Source organism: Dreissena polymorpha, chromosome 6 (genome assembly GCF_020536995.1).
Source record: "Dreissena polymorpha isolate Duluth1 chromosome 6, UMN_Dpol_1.0, whole genome shotgun sequence".
In the NCBI taxonomy this organism is placed as follows: Eukaryota; Metazoa; Mollusca; class Bivalvia; order Myida; family Dreissenidae; genus Dreissena; species Dreissena polymorpha.
The window spans coordinates 14,000,178-14,007,164 of NC_068360.1; the positions used below are offsets into that span (position 1 = coordinate 14,000,178).

The 6,987-nt window shown below is 33.4% G+C and overlaps 1 long non-coding RNA gene across 1 annotated transcript in view; it reads left to right on the top strand.

Moving 5' to 3' along the window:
- LOC127835343 (uncharacterized) overlaps window positions 1–6,987 on the top strand; it is an 8,214-nt gene extending 1,227 nt beyond the window's left edge. Inside the window, exons 2-3 of the long non-coding RNA XR_008028473.1 lie at window positions 4,205–4,364; window positions 5,764–6,987. This is a non-coding gene — a long non-coding RNA (uncharacterized LOC127835343). The remainder of the gene's footprint in view (window positions 1–4,204; window positions 4,365–5,763) is intronic.

Sequence of the window (6,987 nt, forward strand, 5' to 3'; positions counted from 1 at the left end):
CGCTGTATCGTTATCGTTACACTCTTTTAGTTCGTTCATTATTGAAAAATTACATTCAATTGCATACATTTGTATTGTACTGTATACTGATTGCACAAAAAATCATCGTATACAATTCAATGTTTGTATTCCAATTGTCAAAATTATTAATACTTTGTTTGGTCTGTGTATGATGTATGTTGGATGGTTCTCATTTGTTTTTAGAAATTATTTGACAATAAATATCGTTTTTTTAAACGTTTTAAGCAAGTCTCGTTTCCGAGATCATAAACGGGAATTCACTGCGTGAGTTACTTCGATATTTTTACTAATCTATAAAAAACATTGTTTTGACAGACGGCACGTGCTTATCTAAAGTTGGTGTGTCGTAATACACAGGATATTGGAATATCAGGGCATGATTGGGCAATAAAACAAAAACGCGGTCTGCGGTTTTCGGTAGAACGTTTGTACTGACCAACATAATATTTGATATTGCACGTGCTTATCTTACCTTTAGGGATCAAAAAACACTGGTCGAAGCCATTGTGTGCTTCTTTGTGCCATAAAACACAATCCCGCTGGCTATTTTCAGTAGCACGCGTGGTCAGAAACTAACAAGTCAGAGTAATAAATCACAGAGATTATGATCTAAGAACTGCATGGAGTCTGAAATGAAACAGAATGTCGACAAATCAAAATGGTCGCAGCTTAATTTTTAAATATAAACTTCGACATGTAGACATATATGGTGAAATTATTAAAAATCAAATGTGGGTTCGTCGTGGCTACAAACCACGGACTCTAAATGAGAATAGACACTCCGTGTACAAACTGCAAAAAGCATAAACAACACGAAATTATCACTAATCCAGGTGCATAAGCCTACAGCTAGGTGCGAGCACGGTTTCCTTTAAGCATCGGCGAAAAGGCTAACAACATTGAAATTTGGAAAATAAGTCATATTCTGTTTATATCGGGAGGCGGAAAACTACAACGGGCGAGGCATGGTCTGGGGTGATAACCCCCCAAAAAAGGTTAGGGTAAGGGTTAGGATTAGGGGTCGGGTTAGGGTTAGGGTTGGGTTTAGGCTAACCCAAACCCTAACCCGACCCCTAACACTAACCCAAACCCTAACCCTAACCCTCTAACCCCCCCTTGCACAATACCATACCATGCCTCGCCCGTTGTAGTTTTCCGTCTCCCATTTATATCTGCTAACAATCCCGAATGTTTATTTGGCGCTTGAATTTGTAAACGGCGCGCTAAGAGAAGACAATCAGAAGTGTGTTTCGGATTATAAATGTGTATTCTTATTGGGGAATTCAACAAAACATTTATATTTGTAATATATTTGTAATGAATTAAATATAAATTTGTTTAAAAGCTTTCCGTGTCGAAAAACTATTTTGATAAAATAATGCGTGAAAACAATTTTCCAGGAGGATTACACCCGGTTGCTATCATCAGTAGATCTAGCTGACTACGATTTTATCGTGGAGGAGTACACATAAGGATTTTCGCAAAAATTAGGATATTATGTTTTTCATTTTCGTCCATTAATAAGACGCTTCGGAACAAAGTCGCGTCTTTATCCCCGAAAAATACAGTAGTGTGTTTTCTGTCCTCTGAAATTTTATTGAACTTTACATTTGCACTATGCATTTAAGTGGAAAAGATTAAGAACTAGACCAAACATGCGCGATGAACAGTTAGAGCATCGATGTAATTACATCGATGGGTGCAAATGATTAGAATTATTGGTATAAGTTAAATTATGTGTTACAATAATACGATTTCGTTCACTTGCATTTATTTACAAAAAAATACAATAATTTAGATATATGATGAACAATCTAATAACGAACATTTTAGGGCTTTTTCCAGCCATTTTGGGAAAAGGAGTCTTGTCTAATTGAGATTTTTTAAATCGATAAAATGGCGTGTACTGTACATATACGGTCTAATTTCATGCAGTTCATCTTCATAATGATCATATTCGTCAGAAAAGTCCATAATTTAACATAAAACTATTGATGTAATAGCAATGCAGTTGATCGTCTCGGCATAAATAACGCTGTTAAAAATAGCGGATGTACAGCTCTGACGTCACAGCAAGGGAGGTAAGTCAGTCCAACTTTTAGAAAACGGCGTGTTATTGGAAGATTTACCTGGTGGTTTATGGCATAAGGCGTAACGCTTAATTGTTGCAAATAGTTTTATTCCGTTTTATTCCGCATCTCAAACAATTATCTTTCATATTATAAAGTTTCCAAAAGTGTTAAAATTGACCTTTAAGGGAAACGTATTCATGGATACCGATATCCGTAAGCGAACACATGGTTTTGTGTTCATTTGAACACTCAAGGGCGTCGACGTTTTTTATTAAATGCACATTAACAACTGTTTTTGCATACTTTTTATAATATAAATACTTTTTTTAATGCTAAGTGATGTTGTAAATTATGCAGGAAATAATTTTTGTTCTCACTACAAAGACTATCGAATACTTTTTAGAATTTAATTTGGATGTGTTTATGTTATGAATACAGTTATGGTTTGTCACCATTCCTCTTAGTACTGCAAGAAGTGAAGATACATAGTAGGAAATAATAATAATATCGTAACTGCTCACAAACGCTAATAAGATGTAAGCATACATATGAAAACATTACGTTTGGTATAAGCCTCTTAAACCCGCACGCTTTTGGGTCTTCCTCACTTTATTGCTGACAACCATATGTCAAGATATTATCCGGAAAGCTTCCAAAATCGTTCTCTATGTACATACTAGAAAGTCGTAAACGAACTCGTTTGGACATTTAAAAAATGTTTGCCTAAAATGCTAATTATTGTTATGATAACTTGTATAATGGTTTACATTTTATTTATACGTTTGTTTGATCTCAGTATGTGTCACTATTCACAAATTTTGATCAGTATTAAATTATCCCTGAATATAACTATTTCATTGAAAGCGAATGCTATATTTATTTGAGTAGCCGTTGGAATATACAAATGATCTAAGTCAGCATCATCAATTACATTTTTTTGCGCAATTATGACTAGCTCTAGTTGTTTGTTCATAAAACACGACGTGGCCTGTGCCTGTTGTTTGCATCTTTATACTAGTAGCGCATTTACCTGGACAGCAAAGGAAAACTATATATTTTATTTAGGTGATACGCAGAAACACAATCAGGAAACACCTGTACAACATCACACAATTATTTGGTCTCAGAAATAACTATAGGAGAGCTTTTGTGCGATTAAAATCACATACATACTTTATTTCTGGCCCCGAATCGTCGGAATCCCTATATAGAGTGACCACGCAATTAAACTAAATAGGTACATTCCTTACAATGTCCTTACCACAGGACAACGGGTCAAAACCAGATGATATACCAGGCAATCACATATATTCTCCCATCTAATTGGATTCGACTTACATGTCGTATTTATTGTCACAACTTGCAAGACCATATCTTGCTACAGGCATTAGCAAACACCATACACATAATTATATATGATAGCAACCATTCAGCAGCAACGATCTCAATATTAAAACGTAATTTTATGATAAACGTGTACTTTAAAAATGCTTATTCGAGATTATATTCATTATAAAAAGTCGCTTGTTTACAAATCCACTTTGTTTTCGTTGTTAGGCAACCGTCAACATGCTGTGTATTACGGACAGCAGAAACGCCTCTGCCCTTGAACCAGTCATACTAATTTGTAGTTGAGAACTAGTCATAATTGTACTTATAATTGCTATTGAAAAATACTTACTTTATTCAAAATAGTAATATCGCTATATTTCATTTCGGTTGGCATGTTATTAGGTCAATATTCAAGCAAAAAATATAACAGGTCATGATCAAAGTATTACCTCAATCCCATTTGGTATGTGGAAGACATTATTGTTCAATATATCAAGGAGAATATACAATACAAAATACTGTTCTTTAGTGTCCATGTTTATGTCAAATTTGGATTTTCCATTGTAACAAAGTTTAATTATGCATCTTAATATTTAAGTTTAACTTGAAGTCTAAGTTGAAAGAAATGGTTCAAGAACGAAATCACGTGACAGTTCCTTTCGGCTTCTACATGTTAACTGCATTGTCCTTGCACTTGTGTGCCAGTGTGCCACAAAGCCTGCTATAGAGGTGCATGGCGGCGCAACACCATGTGTGGAGGAAAATAAACCATGTTTAAGGAAACCGAATCCGAGGAGACCAGTAGCGGATGCAAATCAAGTTCGGATGATACCGATTCCGATGATCCAAAGTATAAAATCGTCATAAACATTAAGGAGGAAGGCAGTAGCAGTTCTAAATCAAGCTGTCAGGACACCGAGGCGCCATGTAATGATGGATGTATGTACAAGTAGGCAATATGTAATTTTTAGACATCATTTCAATTCATATTTAAACCTTGTAATTAAACGCGGAATAGATAATATACTTACTCCTTATCATTAAGGAAAACAGATGAGGCATTAAACGGTGTACAAATCAGCAGCTGTAAAATATATCGAAAACTACATCATTTACAAATGCATCACACGTTGCTGATAACTTTTACTAGATGACTAACGATGATTTACGTTATTTTATTACAGTAAATGATTTAAATTCAATACAATGTCCCGATTGCAAACATCCGAACACGGCTTATTTTTACGACACTACCAACACACGTATATGTAGTTTCCCAAAGTGTTGTACGTACAATAATTTATCTTCTTCTCCCATCATCTTAAATTGTCTTTATTAAAACAACAACATATTTCTATTGTATTGAGTAAGTTATGTCCGCATCGTCAATATACAGCTGTCACGTGCCAATTAATGACTGTAAGAACATTTTAATGGTAGACAATTATTTAATGCTTACAATTCTTTCTGCTATCTATTTTTTACAACTTAAAAAACACAACCTGGTGGAATAAATAGCAAAACGGATTCTTTTCGAATACAGATTCTTCAAGAAAGCACTGACATCAGTTATGGTGTTCTAAACATCAAGTTATATTTAAATATGTATTTAGCATTTACTTGTGATGCTATTCCGTTCTATTGTTTTAAGTGTAATGCTTTTTTAAGATATAACAGAAAGTTTGTGATATAAGCACTCGATCAGTGCTGACATTTATGTGTATTTCACTGATAGACCAAGCGGGCATCATATTTAAGACTATATTGTAATTTTTCAGTGTCCTCATAAAATGCACTCCATATTGAGCTCCATAACATTCCTTAAGTTCAAATCTGTAAAAAGGGTCAATGCATTTAAACCGTGCTCTGTGACATAGGGGTTGAATGCATGTGCGTAAAGTGTCTTCCTAGATTAGCCTGTGCAGTCCAGGATAAAGCTGTCTTTATTTTAAGGACGTCTTGTAAAGTTAAATGTGAGTTTTGATATTGTAATATGCTTTTTAAAACACAAATATTAACAAAACAAGTAAATAAGTTGAATGTCAAATAATAATACGTTAATTTGCGCTGATAGAAAACGCAAAACACTCGACACGTCTTCTCTATATTCAATTCCTTTTTTTTTCAAACACAATATGGCTGGACTTTGAAAATCTATTTATCCACTTAAATTTAATTCAGGCTTGCCGGGTTAAAGCTGTATCGCGTAATTTAATGACATTTTGGTAAGTTTTAGCACGACGTTTAATGAAAATTTTGATATAAGAACATTTTATGTTTATCTTAAAAAAGAACAAATACACGTTATAAATTATTTCACCTTTTTATTCGTTTGTAGGTCCGGATTGCTCTGTAACGAAACGACCAAACAATGCGAATGTAAATTCGATGGCGAGTTCCCCCAATTGCTGTATGAACACTTAGAACGTTGTTTACCTGGTCATATTGAGTAAATTTACTCAATAAAAGCTTATGAAATGAACCTTTATTTATATCAGCATTATAAAGATAAAGCTTTCACGCGCAGAGTATTATGTACTTGTGTTTATTTGTAAAAACGCCATATAAGTTTACTATGTGTGACATGTCCATATGTTTAATTTTAAAACAAATCATTAGAAAATAACAAAATAATTAGAACACATTAATTTAACCTCATCATCCAGTGCTCTGCAAGAAACCCTGAAACAATCGACATGTCTTCTCTCTATTAGAGAAGCGTTTAAATATTTAAAAGTTGGGAATCTATTCACTTAAATTCATTACATAGCTTTGTCGGGATAAGTTTGTCTTGCGCGGTGTAATGGCTTAAAGGGACCTTGTCAAAGATTTTGGCATGTATTGAAGTTTGTCATTAATTACTTTATATTGATCAATGTAAACATTGGATCTAAAAAGCTCCAGTAAAAAACTAGAATGAAATTTATTTGTGCATACTTCAGAGCATATAAAAATAAAAAACAGACCGAACCCATGTAGAAATAATGACTGTATATACCAACAATACCACATTATTAAAATGTGTAAAAGATAAAACAGTTAATTCTATAAAAAAAAATAACAATACCAATTTATTTACAATTGGTACTTTATACAGTTGTAAAATATTTGCCCTTTCAAGATTAAGAGTATCTCCAAGCTGAAATTCGTCGAGCGCATAAACCAAAGGCAACACCTTTCGAAGAAAAGAAACTTACCGTGTCTTATGTTCTCGAAGATGAACATCATTTTACTCTTGAATGTATACTGTATCGTGATGTTAGATAGAGTTACATATGTCAAGTTTACAATGGCTTACATCATATGATTAACGTTGTCGAATTGTATACCTCCCAAAATAGTATAGTGAATATAAAGTTTGTAATATTTATTCAATAATAATTGGAAATAAGAATTATACCTATCATAACTATCTCATGGTTATATTTGAACGCGTACATATCTTGCTTACGTCGGGCTTTTCTGGAAAACTTCATTATATTATTTGATTTGGTGAGTATATATTGATTTAATTTTGTTTAGTTTGTGTTTGATATGATATATGATATTTATATGAAATAAA